Source organism: Panthera leo, chromosome C1, assembly GCF_018350215.1.
Source record: "Panthera leo isolate Ple1 chromosome C1, P.leo_Ple1_pat1.1, whole genome shotgun sequence".
NCBI lineage: Eukaryota > Metazoa > Chordata > Mammalia > Carnivora > Felidae > Panthera > Panthera leo.
This window is the reverse complement of record NC_056686.1, coordinates 179,234,471-179,256,168: the sequence shown is the minus strand read 5'-3', so window position 1 is coordinate 179,256,168 and position 21,698 is coordinate 179,234,471.

Below are 21,698 nucleotides of genomic sequence, written 5' to 3'. Positions count from 1 at the left end.
GCTATATTATGTTACATTATTTTGTCAGAAGATCTTTCTTTTTTTTATAATTTTCTTAATGTTTATTCATTTTTGAGAGAGAGACACACACACGCACACAGAGCATGAGTAGGGGAGGGGCAGAGAGAGAGGGAGACAACAGAATCCGAAGCAGGCTCCAGGCCGTGAGCTGTCAGCACAGAGCCAGACGTGGGACTCAAACTCAAGAACGGTGAGATCATGACCTGAGTCGAAGTCAGGCGCTTAACTGAGCCAGCCAAGGCCTCCATCACAATATCTTTCTTAAAATGAAAAATATTTTTCAACTGATGTATCTTTTTTTCTGATTTACAGTCATATTTTAACTTATTGCCTGAACAAATACTTAGGAAACAAATACCATACTTAATATGGGAAAGCTGCACATAAAACACACATGTATGTTATAAAACTGTGAAAAGTTTAGGGCAATTATTATAACATTGAAAAGGGTTAGGGGTACCTGGGAGGCTCAGTTGGTTAGGTAGGTGACTGACGCTTGATTTCAGCTCAGGTCATGATCTCAAGGTTCCTGGGATTGAGCCTGGAGGTGGGCTCTATGCTGGCAGTGCGGAGCCTGCTTCAGATTCTCTCACTCTCTCTCTCTCTCAAAATGAATAAAATAAACTGAAAAAAAGAAGGGATGTGCGTATAAATACAGTTTTAATATAATGAGACATGTTCTGTGCACCACAGTGCGCGTTATATGAACAACGGTACATGAACAACAGAGAGAAAGGAGCAAATCGAGCTAACTGAGGAGTATGGACGGAAGTTCTTGAGAAGTGCTGTGGAAACTGAGACCAGGAGAGTAACTTCTCAGGCAGTGAAAGTGGGTAAGGATATCCCCGAGAGAGGAAGTAGCAAGTGCAAAGGCTGGTGAGGTGAGCCATCAGTGTCAGGGCCTGGGAAGTAGGGCAGAGGTGGGAAGCTCATTTTACCTCTGTGCTGGCACAGAAATGTGTGAGGTTCACTTCCAACCGAGTCTTTAAATATGTTCACCTGTTTAGCTTCCCGACGTGAATCAGCTAGAGTTTTATACTGAACTTCAAGCAAAGAGCATAATGCTTCTACTGTAAATGACCATGGCCATAAATTTCAGTTCAGCTTAGAACCTGGCCAAGACCTGTCCCTAAACCATCTTGCAAAATCTTCTAGGTAAGAGCATATTATAAGAATTAATCCCGGAATGGATTTTTTTTTTTTAATAACTTGCCCAAATTCACACAGAGAGGCCAGGGCTGAATAATATCTTAAAATCCAGTCTGCTTGGTATTTAAGCTTGTGTTCTTAGATCCCATGTAAACTGCTGTTTCCTAGAACATGAACTCACATCATACCTTACAGATTAAATCTGAGTCTTAAAGCCCTCTTCAAAAAAGAAAATGTGTAATTTAATTTTTAACAGGTGTTAGAGCTGAGTGGTTTAGAAACAAGGATTCTATTGCCAGAGTTTAAATCCCAGTTCTACCATTTACATGGCGGCAGCTAACTTTTCTGTGGCTCAGACTCATCAGGCACAATTGATGTTAATATAATACCTATCTCATGGGAGTTGTTTGAGAATTAAGTAAGTATGAGGTGCTTAGAACAGTGCCTGAAGTACAGTAAGTCTCGCATGTGTTATTATTATTTTCTGGGCTAGAATGGGATTTTTTAAAATTCATCAAGCTATGTAATTCAGTAGTACAATTTATTAAGAAACACCCAATTTGACTTGTGGATTAATATGGTTACTCTTCTCACCGAGGATTTCCCTCGTCTAGCGACACACAGTACGATTATATTTTCTAGCTCCCTGATGGTTTGGTGTGGCCACATGACTAATTCTGGCCAATAATTGTGAGCAAGAGTAAAGTATGTTACTTTGAGGCCAGTGCATTTAATTGCTAGTATTAGATTATCCAGAAGGCTCTCTCACTTTACTCCACCATGGAAACCTGCAATGTTCCAGAGAGTAGCTTTTCTGTTACTGGTTCTCAGGCGAGACAATCATGGACAGGTGTATGCCCAAAATATGTTGCCTATTTTTTATTGAGTGGTAGCAGTTTTTAAAAGTATACTTTACATTGTCTCAGCCTATAGCTTGCCTTTTCAATGTCTTAATAATGTCTTCGGAAGAGCAAGAGTTTTTAACATACAGTGTCATTTACTAATTTTTTTTTTTATTTTTTAATGCTATTTCCTTTCCAGGAAAACTTTGTAAGATGGTGAGGATTTTCTTTTACCCTTCCTTATTCTTTCCATAGTTTTAATTTTAATGTTCTATTATCCTTATTCTTAGTTTTATATCTAAAGCAAGGCTTAAAGTTTATTTTGACTTTTTCATAGGAATATCTGATATTTAAGCAATATTTTTTGAAAGGAATACCCATTTAACATTGAACTACCTTGACACTGAAGTGAAAGATCCCATTGACCATATATGTTTGGATATATTTCTGGACTCCAATCTTTCCTATTGATCTATATATTTATTCTTAAGGATTTTGAGTTGTGTATACACTCTATCCCTGTGAATTTGAAATTTTGGATTCTATCATAATGATTTTAGTCTTTTAATTTAATTTATAAATCTTGGAAATGTATAGGAATATGATGTCGTTGTATATTAATCTTATACCCCACACTGAAAAAAATTATGTATTATTTCTTGTAGTTTTATTATGGATTCCCTAGGATTTTCTATGTGCTAGATCATGCCCTCTAAAAATATAGATAATTGTGTTTCTCTTTTTCAAAATACATGCTTTCTTTCTCTTTTTTATTTTACTGACTGGGACCTTCAAGATAATGTTGAATAGAAGTGGGGAGAATGGGCATTCTTGTTTATTCCTGACATTGTTTTTTGGGGGACGAGTTTTCAGTCATGGTCCTGTAAGCTTGGCATTAATCAGGTTGGTTATGTTTGTTTGTGGATTTATTTATTTTTATTCTAGATGTCATATTGAATTCTTTTATATTTCATATTCTTGTTATGTTTACTACACTTTCCATTAAATCTGAATATAGCTATAATTGCTATTTTAAAATCCTTGTCTAATAATTCAGTCATGTTTATTACTTCTGTGTCTGTTGCTCATGACTCATTTTTATCCTGGTTATAGGTCTAATGTTCCTGCTTCTTCCTGTGTCTGGTAATTTTAATTATCTGATGGACATTGTAAGTTTTACATTGTTGTTTGGCAATCTTTGCTGTCTTCCTACAACAATTATCTCTTCCTTTGTTCTAAAAGACATTTAAGTTCCTTTAAGTTCTTTTGAACCTTGATTTCAGGTTTCTTAGAACAAGTTTGACATAGCCTTTATAGTGGTTTAGACTAGTTAAAATAGTGTAGATTTACTATATCATTTACCCCTTCTGGAATCTCTACTAAATCCTCCACAAAGACTCTTTAAATTATCTGGCCAGATTTCACGTGTGTCCTAGCCCTTTGTAAGCTTCAGAATATAGCTGCTTGGTTGTTCCTCGCTTGGTTTTATGGAGTAAGGCTTTATGCATGCATTGCTTAGTATTTGTCATCTGGGTTAAGGGTACCCAGAAGATTTGAACTCTCTCTCTATGTAGCTTCAACTTTTCTGGATTATATACTACAAATTCAAGGTTTTCTCTGAATTCGAATTTCTCTCCTCAGTGAGACTGTTATGTTCTTCTTGGATTTCCCCTATCTACAGTTCTGAGACAACACTGTTCACGGTTTTATTGTTTCTGCCTGGTCAGTGCTTTCTTAGAAAGGAGATACCTGAACCATAAGATGATTGAATGGCAACCATACCTTGGAATTTTGAGATCATGTATTACACCCAAGAGATATAAATAGTGTTCTCTCATATACACAGACACCATACCCAGGGTTCCCTTTGAAGACCCTTGATGGTGTTTGTAGTTTTCCTGGCTGTTCACTCCTGCTCTTTCCCTTTGCTACTGATCTGCCACATTGGGTGCGCAGTTTTCACTTGCTGCCTTCTGGGGGAGCTGGTGCTTTCTTGGCAATAGGTTTACCCTCCATGTGCCCTCACTTGTGGAAGGATACGAAACTCCCCTGACAGTCACTTTGGCTCTTGTGAAACACTCATCTCGAAGAAACCCTCGCCTTCCCTCACAGCTGTCACTTTTTCAAAGGGAAGGAGAATATTACTACAGTTTTTATTAACTAGGATTGTTATACCTGAGCACTTATGGTTATGTGAGTTTGAGCCAGATGAAATGGCTGTGACATCTCTAATATTCCATAGTGATGAAAGAAAGCTAGAGATTTTCCCTTCCTTCTCCAGAGACAAATATTGTACATTTAGAGTGAAGATCTTTCTTGCTATCTCTGAAAAGTTAGATACACAGATGTGCCAACAGCTGCTATGTAAGATCTAGGTTTCATAATTTCAGAATTTCTCTCCTGTGGTGCAAATACATGCAGGTGATAGCTGGATCTCAAGTGTAATCTCATATATAAGAGTATGAGGAGCTGACACAAGATACTCTTGCATAAATAAGTCGTCTGTTTTCTCATCCAGATAACTTGAGCGTGTGTATGTATCTGTGGCAAACTGATGTGTTAGCTTACTTACAAAGACGGTAAAATCTCAAACCCTTTGAGTTTTTGCCTTAACATACACCATGCCCAGAATATGACTCCAGAGATAAGCCATGATTATCATGAGACTCACTTCATTTCATTACATTCTCTCAGATACTATATTCTTCAGCTGTTTATTGTCCAATATCTAAAAATACTTGTTTCTATATGGACCAGGGAAGCAGAAATAAATGCTTATTTAAGATCACAATTTTGGTTGCCTTGGCAGGAGTGGATAACACCGAATCTTGTTTGGTGATGAACACTATAGCTGCTAAAAAGATCACTGAGACTAAAAACTATTACGAATTGGTCAATATCACAATAGAGCTTGTATGAAAATCTTCAGTAGAGGTTATATATTGTTTTGACATTTATTGGAGTTATCATCTGAGCTAATGTTATTATCCCGAGGAATGGAAGATTATAGGAAGGATGATTAAAATGGAATGGCCAGGGGCGCCTGGGTGGCTCAGTCGTTTAAGCGTCCGACTTCGGCTCGGGTCATGATCTCTCAGTTTGTGAGTTCGAGCCCCGAGCCCGGCGTCGGGCTCTGTGCTGACAGCTCAGAGCCTGGAGCCTGCTTCCAATTCTGCGTCTCCTCCTCTCTGTGCCCCTCCCATCCTCATGCTCTGTCTCTCAGTAATAAATAAACATTAAAAAAAATGGAATGGCCAGGGGAGAATATATCTCTTGTTTGATTATAGGTCATTAAATTAGGAAGTCCTCAAAGATATGATGGCAACTGGTAAAATGGTTCTTCTCGAGCAAAATGGCATATCTGACTTAAAAAATAACATTAAGCAAGGCTAAGAATAGACAGAGTGAAGTATTTGCATACTGTATTGAGTTAGCTCTTTAATTTGAAGAAATCATAGAGGAAAATGGAAATAGCCCGGTTGACCAAAATCATGAAAGCATTTTTATACTCATTGAAAAGCAAGACACAAATTTTAAGCCCATTAAACTTCAACAAAATCTTTGTGGTAGCTAGATGATTTGAGGGAGAACATGTTTAAATGTAAACTATACTTGCTGTCTTTCATGTCGATAAAGTTATTATTAACATGATATTTTCATCAGTGTAATTTCATGCCACCTAGTCTACTCAGGTTTAATGGAAAATTTGGAGTTAAAAATTATTTGAAATGGATATTTTGTAATTTTTTAAATTAATTTTTATTTTTATACCAATCACTTATGAAAATAGTTACCCAAGAATAAAAATACACTCCCTTGATTCAGGAAAATATTAGTAGAAATTTTCTCAGGCCACTCTTTCTATTTTGTCAAGTGCCCTGAGAAAGGCAAAAACAAACACAATGGCATAAAGAAGAAATAAAATCAAAACAAGAATGTGTTGAAAATATTTATGCCAACCATTTAATTTCAATTAAATGGCAGGAAGTTTAGGCTTAAATTGTTAGTGTGGCTTTTAAAAAAATGCTTCCCCATAAATAGTCTGAGCTGTACTATTTATTAGAATAATATTCTATATCTGTGTGCCTGTGGAGTTTTTCCATCCCAATGCTAAGTGTAGATTCATAACATGTCTCCCCAGTCTGGAGCCTTCTGAAAAAAGCATCACTCCTGAAATTATAAAGAAAAAAAAACCATAAATACATAGATTAAAATTATAAAACTGTCATAATATTATAAATGTTGGGATAAGAATTGAAGCTTTGAATGTGCTAAGTAAACATGCATAATATGAAAATATCTAAGTCTTTATAAACTCAAATATAAAGGAACTAGGAAAGCTTCTTACAAACTGATTATAATAGGAGTGCCTGGGTGGCTCAGCCTGTTAAGCGGCTTACTTTGGTTCAGGCCATGATCTCAGGTTAGAGTCCTGCGTCAGGCTCTGTGCTGACTGCTGAGAGCCTGGAGCCTGCTTCAGATTCTGTGTCTCCCTCTCTCTGCTCCTTCCCTGCTTGTGCTGTCTCTCTCTCTCAAAAATAAACATAAAAAAAGGAAACTGTTTATAATATATTATTTCTCCACCACATTTATGTTAAGGAAATTTAACATAAGAGATAAAAAGGCATGATACTTTATCTTTTCTACTGGTTAATACCTAGTAATCGCAATGTTAGATAATCTGATTGAAATAGAAGATTGCATGATAGCGTGTTCTTATGAGAAGTATTAGATGTATGTATTTATACAGAAGTGAATTTCAGGCCCAGAAGTATTTTTTGGGCCTCAGAAATCCCTACAATTTGTTCTTTTAGTGTAATTAACAAATGGCTAAATATACAATAAAATTAACTTTACCCATGTTCTGGATCTTCCACCAATTTAATAACATTCTGACTTTTGAGAAGCTTATTTCACCACACAAAGCTATTTGACTACTCCCAGAAAACTTTATGGTAAGGAAAAATTTCCTTTGAGAAATGCCAAACACAAGAATCATGTATGGACTCATACAACTTATGTACTGTATTTTTTTTTTTAATAATACTTCAAAGGCACCTGAGTAGCTCAGCTGGTTGAGTATCTGGCTCTTGACTTTGGCTCAGGTCATGATTTCATGGTTCATGACAAGGAGCCTCTGCTATCAGTGCAGAGCCTGCTAGGGATTCCCTCTCTCTCTCTCTCTCTCCTGCTCTCTTTCTCTCTCTCTCCCTTTCTCTCAAAATAAATAAACATTAAAAAAATAATTCAGTTAAAAATGGAAAAGGTACAATTACTTTGCAAAACATTTTGGCAATTTCTTAAAAGTTAAATACATGTCTATTCTTTAATCTGGTCATTTTATTCAAAAAAAAAAAAAAAAGGAATATTTGACCGTACAAACATTTTTACAGAAATAATTCATACCAACTAATTAGTCAAAAATTGATAATAACATAAGTGTCCATCGACAGATAAAAAGAAAAACACATTCTGTATATCCATATAGTAAAATATTACTCAGTAATAACAAGGAATGAACTTTTGTTACACAAAACAAAATGAATGAATCTCAAAATAATTTTGCTTCATAAAAAAGGCAGACCAAAAGAGAACTTACCCTATTATTCCATATCTATAAAATTTTAGATAATGTAGTCTAATCTATAGTGAGAGGAAGAGAGCAGTGGCTGTTCGCTTAAGAATGAGTGATGTGTTGGGTGCCTGGGTGGCTCAGTCGGTTAAGCGTCCGACTTCGGCTCAGGTCACGATCTTGCAGTCAGTGAGTTCAAGCCCCGCGTCGGGCTCTGTGCTGAACGCTTAGAGCCTGGAGCCTGTTTCAGATTCTGTGTCTCCCTCTCTCTCTGACCCTCCCCCGTTCATGCTCTGTCTCTCTCTCTCTCAAAAATAAATAAACGTTAAAAAAAAAAAAAAAGAATGAGTGATGTGCATAAAAGGCAGAAGTCATTACAAAGTTGTACCAGGATACTTTTGATATGAATGGACATGTTCACTATCTTTATTGTGGTGAGGGTGTGATGAGTTTATTGTTTCCCTCACACACATGCAAATATATTTGAAGTATGTGTGATTTATTGTAGCTCAATTACACATCAGTAAAGGTGTTTAAAAATTACTGACAAAATAATCAGTAATGTTTATTTAAAGAACAGTGAACAGATGGATACGTATGAGATATATCTTTAGGTGCATATGGGATTTCGGAGGACACATTTACTTGGCCCCATTGAAAATGCATTTTGTTTGTTACTATTTTTTCTCTATTACATGAAGAAAAATCAGTTTCATTATCTTGTTTTTTTCTTAATTAGGGTTTGATGTTTGTTAAGCTATGTATTGAGTATTGAAATGACTGCCAAAGAGGACAAGCTACCCCCAAAGCAATCTACAGACTGTGCTAATAAGCAAAGGATAACTTGCTTTAATGTTTTAATAGCCTATTTTTATATTGTCTTTATCAACATGTGTATAAAAAACATTGCAAGATCCAAAAATGACTAATAGATCTAATTATAACTCAAGAAAATACATGAACTGCTTCAAAGGGGTAAATATAACAACAAAGTGGCAGTTATAAGCGTAGGCAACTACTTTTAAGTTTATACTTACAAAAGAATCCTATTTGGTAAACTATATCTAGGTTCTATTAAATGTATATTTAGAATAGAAACTAACAATTAAAACTCACTGTAAGGTTTTTTATGTAAGTGTTTGTATTAGGATAATTTTAGATTTACAGAAAAGCTGCAGATAGTACAAAGAGCTCCCGTAACCCCATACCCAGTTTCCCTTATTATTATCTTGTATTCAGATGATGCATTTGTAACAAGTAATGAACCAATATTGATAAATTATTATTAACCAAAGTACATACTATATTTGGATTTTTTTAAAGTTCTTACATAATGTAGTTTTTCTGTCCCAGGATCATCTCGTCCAGCATTTCACATTTTATTTAGCCATCGTATTCCCTTAAAGTCCTCTAGATTGTGACAGTTTCTTAGACCTTTATTTTCTTTTTGATGACCTTGAAAGTTTTGAGGACGACTGGTCAGGTACACTGTAGACTGTCTTTTCATATTAAATTGTGTAAGGGTATTCTCTTGGTTAGACAGTGGTTATGGGTTTTGAGAGGAATACCAGAGAGACAATGTGACATTCTCCTCACATCATATGGAGAATACTTAATATCAACATAGAGAAAAAGTAAAATACTGTTTATTTAATGAAATCTCATCCAAATCATTGAACTCTTGGTTTTGGATTTTATTACACTTAATACTTATGCCGTTTCTGTCTACAACTTGTGGAGGCATGGTGAGTAAATTATTTTTCAAGACAGGTAGCACACCTTTATTTTGAAAATTACCATCCAGCTACTTGACTTACCTCTGTAACATGAATTAGTTTTATAAAAAGTTCCCTAGCAAGCATAAATCAACCTTTTATTTACACTGTTCCTTCCTTTTTTGTTGGTTTAGTTTAGTTTTTATTTTACCTGTTTATTCTATGGAAAATCTCTAAAAATATTCTTCTCCATGTGGACATCTGAAAAATTAGTCTACTGAGAAAAATTTCTGACTGATCAAGCAGAATTGATTTCAGGAATATAATTTTGGCTCAATTCTGTAGAGTCTATTAATATTAAGGCACCATTTAATTGATCTAATATAATACCATTATTATCTCCATCATGCAGGCAAAAACAAAAAACAAAGAAACAAACAAAACGCTTCTGACAAAAGCCAATAGCTACATGTGATAAAAACAGTCAAGAAATACAAATTCAGGGATATTTTCTTTTTTTTTTTAATTTTTTTAATGTTTATTTACTTTTGAGAGAGACAGAGAGAGAAACAGAGCATGAGCAGGGGAGGGGCAGAGAAAGAGGGAGACACGGAATCCAAAACAGTCTCCAAACTCTGAGTTGTCACCACAGAGCCCAATATGGAGCTTGAACCCACAAACCGGAGATCATGATCTGAGCTGAAGCTGGATGTTTAACCGACTGAGCCACCCAGGCACCCCCAGGGATATTTTCTTAACATGATGATATATGTCACCAATGCAACTAGGCAAAATAAATCAATAACAGTTATCAGAACTGATGAAAAAGGAATAAATTTTCTTAATTGGTAAATGATATGCTATATCCAGAATACCTTTGGTCAGGGGTCAGCAAAGTACAGCCCTTGGACCAAGTCTGGTATGCTCAGGCTCAAGGCTGAATTCCTCTCTGAAAATTGCTCTTGGTCAAAGAGAGTCAGCTCTTCCTACATCCCTTGCACTGGGGCAGTTTACTTCTAATTTCTGGTCAATCCCAGCTCCAGGGATACTTTAATCCCTTACGAGTATTATATGTAAGAGGTTTCCCTACTAAAACTGTGTACAAATACCTCAGTAGTTTCCTTCTTTTCAGGAAATTTGATCTAAAACATATTTAAATTTGATCTAAAATATATTTAAAGCCTGGGTGGTTCAGTCGGTTAAGTATCCAACTTCGGCTAAAGTCATGATCTCGCGGTTTGTGAGTCCCAGCCCTGCATCGGGCTCTGTGCTGACAGCCTGGAGCCTGGATCCTGCTTCAGATTCTGTGTCTCCCTCTCTCTCTCTGCCCCTCCTTTGCTCACACTCTGTCTCTGTCTCTGAAAAATGAATAAACCTTAATTTTTTTAAATAAACATTAAAACAATTTAAAATATATTTAAAGTATGCATTAATAATGTCATATGTCAGAGAGAGAAACTTCTAGAAGAGTATGTAGAAAAATATGTTCACAGTCATGGGTTAAGAAAATTTTTATGAGAAAGGGCAGAAGAAGCACTACCTAAAAGGGTAGAAAAACCACTAACTATAAAATAAAAATGATAAATTAAGCTTCACCAAATTACAAATTTTTGCTCTAGAAAAATACCATTAATAAAATGAAGAAGCAAGACACAAACTGGGAAAAATGTTTGCAATACATATATCTGACAAAAAATTGTTGAACATTGAATAGATATTTAATAATCAGGAAAAAAAAAAACAAAATAAATGAGGAAAAGGCATGACTAGCCATGAACACAAAGAAAAAAAGTACATAAATGATCAGGGAGATGTAAATCAATGAGCATATGAGTAGTCAACAGGGATATGCAGATTAAAACCATTGCATTCTTGTAAGATGTACTAAAATTAAAAGATCCATAACACCAAATGTTGGTAAGACTGTAGGACAGCTAGAAAGTTTATCAGTTATTTATTAGAGTATAATATGGTATAACAACTTTGGAAATTAAATAATTTGTATGTAAGCAGTTTCTTGTACAGTGAAATATACATCTATCTCAGTATCTAGAAATTGCACTTCTAGATATTTACCAAAGATTAGCAAAACTATACATGGCCCCCAAAAATATTTAAACAAAAAAATTTTGGTAGAAAGTTTTTACCCAATGGCAAAAAATGGAAAACAGCCCGAATATTCATCAGCAGATCAAATGTTAAATAATTATGTTATGTTTGCACCATTAAACACTATACTAATCAATGACAGAAATAAACAAATTATTGATACACTCAATAACATGGATGAATCTCCAGATATTATGCCAATGGAACACAAAAGAGTACCTACATCATTATTGGATTTAAATAAAGTTTTAGGACAGGCAATCTAATCTGTGGTGATAAACATCCAATCAAGATTGCACTATGCTAAGAACCTAGAGGGAACTGTCTAAGGCAATTGATATATTCCATATATCGATTGACATGGTGGTTACATGGTAGACAAGAATATATATTTGACAAATACATTTATCTATATATTTCAAGTTTGTGCATTTTATTAGGGGTGTTATGTAAATACTTTTATGAGTAATTTATACTTTAATAAATTCATTTTTTAAATGCAATTGAAGTCATAAAAAAATTCATAGGAAAGGCGATTAGCAAACCACTCCCTGAGCATCAACACAGTAAGATGAATTCATAGCAGAAGCTCTGAATGAAGAGTAAAGAGAAAAATGAGGAAGATCAGCATTAAAATTTGTTTAAGGGCTTGGTGGAGTTTTAAAAAGTCATATTTATTTAAGTAGGCATGTAAGTACTGTGTATTATCTGAGAAAATGTGACTGAGAAATAAAGGAAAATGGGATTATTGGATAAAGAACAGTAAAGATGGGATATATTAAAAGAGAGTTGGACAGAACGACAATAAATGAAGTTTAGACCTAGATTGAATATTATTCTAATGGCAGAATGTCTCCAGGGCTGAGTTATTAAACTCAAAGAATTGAACATGAATAAGATTACAAGATTCTGTATCTCTCACAATGGAAAACCAACCAACCGAATCCAGAATTATATATAAGAAAAAAACAAGCGAACAAAAACAAATGCTTCAACCAAAAATCAAGGCAAAAGGAAAGAGAAATAAAACATTTGATTCCAGGAAATAATACTAGCCTACCTTGAGAGAGAGGCAGAGGTAGGGCAGGGGAGAGGGATCAAACTTGTGATGTAGGTTCTAAGCAAAAAAAAAAAATAAATAAATAAATAAAAATAATAATAAAAAAAAAAGACAAAGGAGAATGCCTTAAAAAGCATGGTGGAAATACTGGTTTTCAATAGGCTCTTGCATCACAAGGTTCAGAAATATCAACTGAATTATCTGTTCAGCTGTTGGTATCTGGCATTCTGTTGAGGCTGAAATCTTGTAGATTATCTAAAATTCATCATTTATATGCCACTGAGCCTTTGGTATGGGATTTGATAACACACTATATTGTTTTGGAAAAATAATTTGGCCTGGGGTAAGTACATCTTAGCCTGAAGAATGACATTGAAAGAATAAATTTAGTTGGTGGGAGACTTAGCTACTGATAATTTTACCTATGTTTTTAAAATTTTTTTGAACTATTTAAGCATGAGGATCATGAAAATTGGCTTTAATAGGCACTTCCCTGATGACTACTTTTATTATACTCATTATATGACTACTTAAATTTACATCATATTGAGGGGCTCCTGGGTGGGTCAGTCTGTTAAGCATCTGACTTCGGCTCAGGTCATGATCTCACGGGTCATGGGTTTGAGCCCCATGTCAGGCTCTGTGCTGACAGCTCAGAGCCTGGAGCCTGCTTCGGATTCTGTGTGTGTGTCTCTCTCTCTGCCCCTCTACTGCTCACTCTCTGTCTCTCTCTCAAAGATAAATAAACAATAAAAAATTTTTAAATTTACATCCTATTGCTCATTCATATATTTTCCCCTTTGTGATTGCATATATTCAGACTATTTATTCATTTACTGTGTTTTTGTTTATTATTGGGCTTGATACAGATTTTAAGATCCTAAGGGAACTATATAATTCTTATTAGTGAGCCTAGGTCATATTAATAAAAGCATACCCAATTCCACACAGACATTATTTTTTTTAATTTAAATTCAAGTAAATTAACATATAGTGTAGTATTGGTTTTAGGAGTATAATTTAGGGGCTCATCACTTACATATCACATCCAGTGCTCATCCCAACAAGTTAATGCCCGTCACCCATGTAACCCATCTATCCACCAACCTTCCCTCCAGCAACACTGTTCTCTGCATTTAAGAATCTCCAGGTGTTATTCTTGATGAAACTTAAAATAATAAGAAATTTGGAAGAATTTCATTTCTATGGATTTTACATTCATTTAAAGTAAATAAGAATTTAGGAATGTGTACTTTAACAAAGCTTACTAAAATAATTTTATTTCAACATTATTTCTTCTTTTGTTTTGGAACTTTAATTTATAAGGGGATTTCATCTTTTTAGTTCTATTTTTCCCTGGGTATCTTATAAAGAAGGAGTAAGCATTTGGTTATATCCATATCATTAACATTGTATTATTTAAAATTTTACATTCTTTTAGTATCATTCTAAAATCTCTGATAAACTATACTAGACAATATGTGTCTGAATTGAGCAAAGAAATAAAATGTAATATTTCATGTTTATGTTCAAAGTGCCTTGAAGTTTGTTTAATTACTCTTTCGAACCACTTCTTGGCCTCTGAATGCAAAAGGTATACTGGCCACACCCACTGTCATGCCCAAAGAGGAAGCTCATTGATACTAGGAACCAGGCTTAGGAAAGTAGGGGAGGATTTCCCTAAGAAACAAGAAACTGCTGCTCTCCTTCACAGAAAGGAAGAGCCAGATACTGGTTAATAATTAAGAATGATGGGAGCACTTGGGTGGCTCAGTTGGTTAAGGGTATGACTGTTGATTTTGGCTCAGGTGATAATCTTGGTGGTGGGGTCCAATCCCATGCAGGGTTTTGCACTGGGGTGGAGACTCTCAGTCTCCCTCTCTCACTGCTCCTCTCCCACTAATCCCCTCTCACTCTCTCCAAAGAAAAATAATTAAGAGTGATACTTCATAAAAAAATACAAAATATTAGGTAGAACCTTAACTTTCCATTCATTGTTTTCAGTGTTGAGATTGCTCCACTAGAGTGGCAATCCTCTCTTCACCAATTCATTCTAAAGGAAGAAGACTATCTCATCGCATGGTGAGTTTGAAAGAGAAACGCTAAGAGAACATGGCTGAACCTCTTCTGATTCCTTCTTCTGTTTTGGTATATAACTGTCTCAGAGAGCACATGTTCTTTCTACTTCCCTAGTTTAACTATTAGAGGTCCAGCTGACCTCCCATCCTCCTTCATGATGTGTAGCCTTGCCTTTAACACGGTAATTTTGGTTATTCAGTTTTGAGTGCAGTTTTCCTAAGCCATTTGGCCAGGGCTAAGCCATACCCTGTGGCTTCACCATTAACAGAGGTGGCATCTTAATCACCTTCTGCCAGTCTCCTTTGTCAACCTCTCTCTTAGTTACAAACCCAGTCAAGGAATGTAGCTACTAATTATTGACACCTCTGACACCCCAAATGGCATAAAAGTTTATAAATGGACTTGGATAGGGCACCTGGGTGGCCTGACTTCAGCTCAGGTCATGATCTACTGGTTCGTGGGTTCAAGCCCTGAGTCAGGCTCTGTGCTGACAATTCAGAGCCTGGAGTCTGCTTCAGATTCTCTCTCCATCTCTCTCTGCCCCTCCCCCACTCACACTCTGTCTCTCTCAGAAATAAATAAACATTAAAAAAAATAAATGCACTTGGATAATTTACATTCTGATTCATTCCCACAGTGCCATTTTCCAATGGGTGTTCATCATTTCATTTTAATGTGAAGGGTCACATAAATCCCTTATAAACAGTATGAAAACTCCAGGGGAATGGTGGAAATAGGACTTGATTTCTTGAAGTTTGTAGCAGAATGAGATCTTCCTTGGCCTAATTCTATGGCCGTATATTGATTACAACCACTTCCATCCTCTGTTTCCATTCTCCTTACGGCAGCCAGAGAAGTTGTTAATGTAAATTTGATCATCGGACTTCCTTACTTCAAAACTTATGTTGTTTTTCCATTGTACCTAGGATAAAGGCCAAAAACCAACATGGGTTTTAAGGTGCTAAATGAGCTGGTCCCTAAGAAACTCTGTAGACTCATCCATTGCAATCTTCCCTCTTGTTTTGGTACTCTAGCCTTATTGGCCTTCTTTCACCTTTTCACTTGCTTCCTGTGCAACGCTGCAGAATTTCTACTCTGTGTTTCTTTTGTCCAGAATAACACTTTATTTCCTCCCTACTTCACATACTCTACTCCATTGTTACTAATGTGACACTAGATTTCAATGAAAATACTACTCCTTCAGTATCATGGCAAGCCACCGCACACTGTAATCTTCTTGTTGTGTGTAAATGTGAACATTTCTCCTTTACAGAGTGATCAATGTGTACATATGATATGAGATATACACACATACATGGATATGTGTGCATATATATTTTACACACACACACACACACACACACACACACACACACACACTACTGTCACTGTTTGCTTTTTGTGGTACATTTGTTAAAGTCTGCCTTCTCCAGGCAACGTAAGCTCCATGAGAGCAGAGATCAACTTAGTTAAGTCAGATTTCCTCACTGTTTTATTGACAATACCCAGAAGAATGCCTAAAACTTCTGGACTCTTACTCAGCCTTGAATAAGTGAATAAATTGCCTCATCTATTTTATATTCTTTATTACTTTAAAGGTAATTTTGTGTGTATATGCCTGAATACACAGGAGGGTTTTGATGATTTAGACAACCTGCAAATGCTTAAGAAATTAATGAGAGAATAAAATAGATGCCAGATGTTTCTTCCATTTGGCAACTTTCTGGACCCTGTAAAGAAGTCTTTTAACATAAGTCTTTGTGTTTCCTTACTCCATACTTTTACTTTTAACTTTTCTTCAAAAATTCATCTCCCAAAGAGCATGATAAATCTAAATGCATCTAGTCCCAAGGGGAAGAAAACAATCTTATATTGGATTAAAAGTTAATGAAATATTTTACTACTTCATTTTACTATAGCACTTGCGAGTTGTATCTGAGCATCCTAATAATTTTAAAATCACTCTCTTCATCTCAATCAGTGAAGAGCTATGAAAAAGTTCTCATTTTTATGATCCAGAAAGTCTCATGCAAGAGAAAAGAAATTAGCTTATAAAAAGAAGGTACTGTATAACTTGCCTAATGGCCTGTAATCTGCTAAAAGTACAGCTGCGGTGGGCTGTTTAACAGGTGCTATGATTATGGAGCATAACAAACATGTTAGGCTTTGTAGTGCATTTAATACCTTATAAACAATTGAGCTAATTTGGACAAGGCTAATGGATTAGTTCAAATGACACTCTTGTATAAGGTTTGTGATTATGCTGTGCAAATTTGACAGAAATTCTAAGCTTAGCAACGTGTTTAGCTTTGAAATGAGTAGAATACTATTTTTCATATTCCGGCACCGAATTCCAGTTTTATTCCCTCTCTATAGAACATTGTACTTTTGAATGGGGATAATCATTCTCCTGGTACTCTAACAGTCTCCACCAACTCAAAACCTTGGCTTAGAATGTTCCACTAGTTCTACCATAATAGCTCATGTACTCTGTGAAAATGGGCATAAATCCCTACCCTGAAACTATCAGAGCAAATAATTTGGGGTTTTTCCTGCCAAGTAATTAACCACACATGTGTTACTTAAGCACCTTTGAGTAATGTGACAAATTTCTATGCATAGATTTCAAGCCATTTATTTAATAATTGAAGGAAGTTTTTTTTTTCCTTTTTCTGAAATGATGACAGAATACCAGAATATGTGGACCAAAGAAAGGAAATTTGGAGGGGAAAAAGACGTAGATAACAAAATCATGATACACATTGCCAAATTCACTGAAATTCAAAAACAAGGAATGGAGGCAAGAAAAATAGTTGTTACTTGGCGTGGGCAGTCATACAGTAGACCTTCAAATGACAACGTCAAGGGAAGTATTAACTTGATGAATCTGCAATTCAGAAGACCAGTCTGAAAGTACAAATTTAGGAATAATTAACAGATTTTTTTGAGCCATTTGAATAGGTAAACTCAATTGAAAACAAGCATAACAAGAGGTGGAAAAGGCTTCCAGGTCAACTTCTGAACAGCAATTACATACAAATAGATATGAGGACCAGAGGAAGGCAAAAAAAGAAGGGGTCAGTTAGGTACAACAAAAGCCAAGGGATTGTGGTGTCATGGAGACCGATAGAGCCAGTGGTTTGGGACATGGAAATAGAGTGTTTCAAGGTTCTGTTGAGGAAATAAAATGAGTGTGCAGGTTAAGTTGTATAGAAGTGTACCTGGAGAGAGTTAAATTGTAAATTGAGACATTTTTCTGGCAATGTGTGAGCCAGATGGACTGAAAAATCAATTTGCATTTGCCTCTAATTCTTTATAAACTTTATCAAATATAAACTAAAATCCATTACTTAACTTTGAAGAATATATGGGAAAAACTTATGGCAAAGAGATGAAAAGAAAATGGAAATTGTAATTAGTAAAACAGCACTACAACTTGAATCAAATTTTATCTCACTGAAACACCTAGAGTGACAGTCTGAAGATCCAGCCTAAAAAATTAGAAAAATAATCAGACCAAACTAAAAGAAGATGAAAGAAATAATAAAGAGAAGCATAATTAAAAAAAAAACCACTTAAAGATGTTGAAAATGTGTCAGCAATACTAAACCTCTGCAAAAAATGATGAAGAAAAAGTATAAATAAGTATGGAAATAGAAAATATGTAAAATTGGAAATGACTACAGTTACATAAAATATTTGAAATAAAAATGTATACCCATATAATTGAAAACGTGAATAATGTTCTAGAAAAATGCAGTTTAGCTAACCGACCCGAAAAGAAATACAACAAATAAGTTGAACTGTAATAACTTGTAAAAATTTGCACCAGTAGAAAATAAGGAAGGCCCTTTAGTTTTATTGGTCAGTTCTCAACTTTCCAGATTGGTGTGTGTGTGTGTGTGTGTGTGCGCGCGCGCACGCTGTGTATTCTGTATAAACTATTCTTAAGAAGAGAAGCATTTAAAAAGGAATTCTCACAATTCATATAAAATGCAGGTATAATCTTGAAACCAAACCTAGCCAAGATAGCACACGTAATTATAGGCTAATTTTAATGAATATGATACGGTCATAAGTTTAAAAATCTTCCAATATCTTTAAGATGCATTATAATCAATATAGAGTTTAGAAATAGGAGTCAAGAAAATAAGAAAGGTAAGCACGTTAACAGTTTAAATAATGAAACTGTATGATTATCTTAGTGGATGCAGCAATTAATTTGAAACGTTTTATAGCCACCAGAGGAAAAATAAAATAAAATAAAATTATTCCATAGCGTAAATGCTGTCTACCAGAGACCTCAAGCAACATAATATTTAATGGTGAAAAAAAAAAGTATTCTTTTTAATATAATGGGAGAAATAGATGTTACCGGGTATAACTTCTTCAGACACACACACATAAATTTATGCATAAAAGAACTAAGGATTGGAGTGGAAAAAATGAAGACATCATTATGTGTATCTAATAAGATACAGTTAAATAAATAAGAAAATTTAATGTATTTCTGAAAATAAAATCACTGTACCTGGCTTTTGTCACTCCAAGATACCAACAGCACCGATAAAACCAGAAATCCCATTTTAATGGCAGCATCTTCTAACTTCATACTCAAATTATAAAGAAAACAACTATAACACTTTTCAAATGTGCTGAATCTGTCTTCAAAAGTGTTTTCCAAAATGCCTTGGGAAGAAACTAGTTTCTCTATCTTCCTCTAATATGCAGTTAGACAGTAGCTGAGCAGATCATGGACAATCTCTCTTATATATGTTATTCTATTTCCATAGATATTTTGATTTATCCTCTATATCAGAGCAAGAAATATCTGATATATCAACTTCATTTATATTGAATCCAGGTTAGAGGCCACTAATTAAACAACAGTTAGAGCCATTTATAACTGCTTGAGCTAGCATACTGATTGAAGAAAATCTCTGTTTAGTTCATGTCAATATGTTTAGCCAACATATAATCATCTTCCCTTATGTATCTAACACAGTAAGTACATATTCTCATACATATTTCTCAGATTCTGTTATAAATTAACACAATCTTGGAATTCTTCTTATTAATTTTTGAGTTCTTTTATTGTGTTATGTTTATCTTTCAAGTTGCTGATACCCTGAAGCATATGGGAATGTGACTGTAGATACTGCTCATATGAAGGCTGTGAAGGGTGAAAGGGCAAAATTATCAGAAGAAATTACATTTATGGGAACACTTCAGGTATAGTTTTATAAAAAGGATGAAACAATCTCAATGTTTCTAGAGGTGGAGAAATGTACTCTTTCTACTGGCAAGGAAGTTTCGGTGAGATTTGAGTCTTCATTACTTGGAGTCATCCAAATTCTTCCAGGTTTCCTACACTCTTTCAACCAAAATCTTATTTTTGGCTTGGCAAAGATGTGAATTTTAAATCTGCGTTTTCATTAAATCAGATCTACGGCTGCAAGATATATGGCACATTTCAGGAAGTTATAGGTGCTTCTTGATTCTCTGACAAAGGCTTGAACTTGTAATTTAGAATCTTCAGATTTTAAATTCATTATCCTTTCTAGTTAGAAGGAATCAGCCCATTCCATAGTCTTGAATTTCTTGTAACCCTTAAATTGCCCTATATTAGTCTCCATTCTGTCTACAAAAGAGTTGTCTTCTCTCCACCCATCCTTCCAGGTGACATCAGAAACAATTTCAAGCAAGTGTTTTGACACTGTTCTCTCCTGTAATTCTAATCCAATCTTCACTGCCTTTAAACCCATTCAGGTTAGAAAACCACCAATTCCTCATTCATGTTGCCCTAATGTCTTAATTGCTGCCTGAGCTGTTAGCTGCAGAAAATAGAATCCATTCTTGCTAGTTTAAGAACGCAAGTACTCATTAAAAGATATATACCGAGAACAAGACTTGGATTATACACAGCAAAAAATAGCCAGAAGAATCGCTAGTGGTATTGTTATAATACCTGTGCCGCAGCCACCTGACAGTAGTTGCCTATGACTATTAAGATCTGAATACGTATCCATCAAAAGTATTTTAGGAGAGGAAGAGCTAAAATGCACAAACTGCCTACACCAGTTGATTTGATCACATATCTCTCTTCTGCCTGCAAATCTCATGCAAGTATATCTATATGAGGAACCTTGGGTTCAAAGGAGTATGGGAAATGGCATTTTGTTCGTTTTCCTAATTCTTTAGCCTCTAGAGGACATGAAATCAAAGAGGGAAGAGGATAGAACGAAGACCAAGAGAATTGAAACATTAAATATGTCCGGCTTTCTCACTTCAGATACGGCTGTGACTTACAAACCTTTCCACGTGATCTGAATGCAAATAAGTGGTCTTGGGAGAAAAAAAAAAAGGCATGATGAGAAAGAATATGTTTAATGACCTAACATTTCAGTTTACCGGATAAAACACTTTTCCCCTCAGTTTGCCTTCAGAGAGTATTTGGTATTCATTTTCTAACACAGTTGGAACTAGATTATACCAAATACAAATATGTACAAATCTAAAATAGTATGAAATATGTATGATCAACTGCAGCCCAAGAAAACTCTTGAAAAATAAAGTAATTCTGCAATGAATATTTTTCATACACAATTAATTATACAGTATATTTTATTTCAAAATAAATGCTTAACACAGTCCTCCATGTCCTGAAATGAGGGGAAAAAAACCTTCCATTCAGTCAGCTGTCAGTATGAAAGAGTTGATAATGACTTATATCAAAATTATATACATTGTTTAGAGCAGTGGTTTCCTGGCAGACACATAATAATGAGCTAATGTAAGAAATAACTCTAAAAGATTTAACGAACTTTGTCTGCATTTTCTGTGGTACTCTGCCACTTTGCTTATAATCTTGCATATGTTGTACTAGGAAACCAAATAGAATTACTAGCCAGCTTAATTCTGAATGTTCTAAGAAATAGGACCCTGAGCCCCATAGCTCTGGCCCCACATTTTCTGTGAGTGTTCAGACTACTTGAGAAAAGACGAATAAGCAAAATCGTACTTAAAGATTAGTTTTTCGGCCTCTAGGATTACTTTTTTTTTTTTTTTGACTGTACGAAAGTGGGAAATGTTGAAGAGACAGATAAGCATAGAAGTTCTTTGGAAGGGATTTTTCATATGGTGTGAGTCTC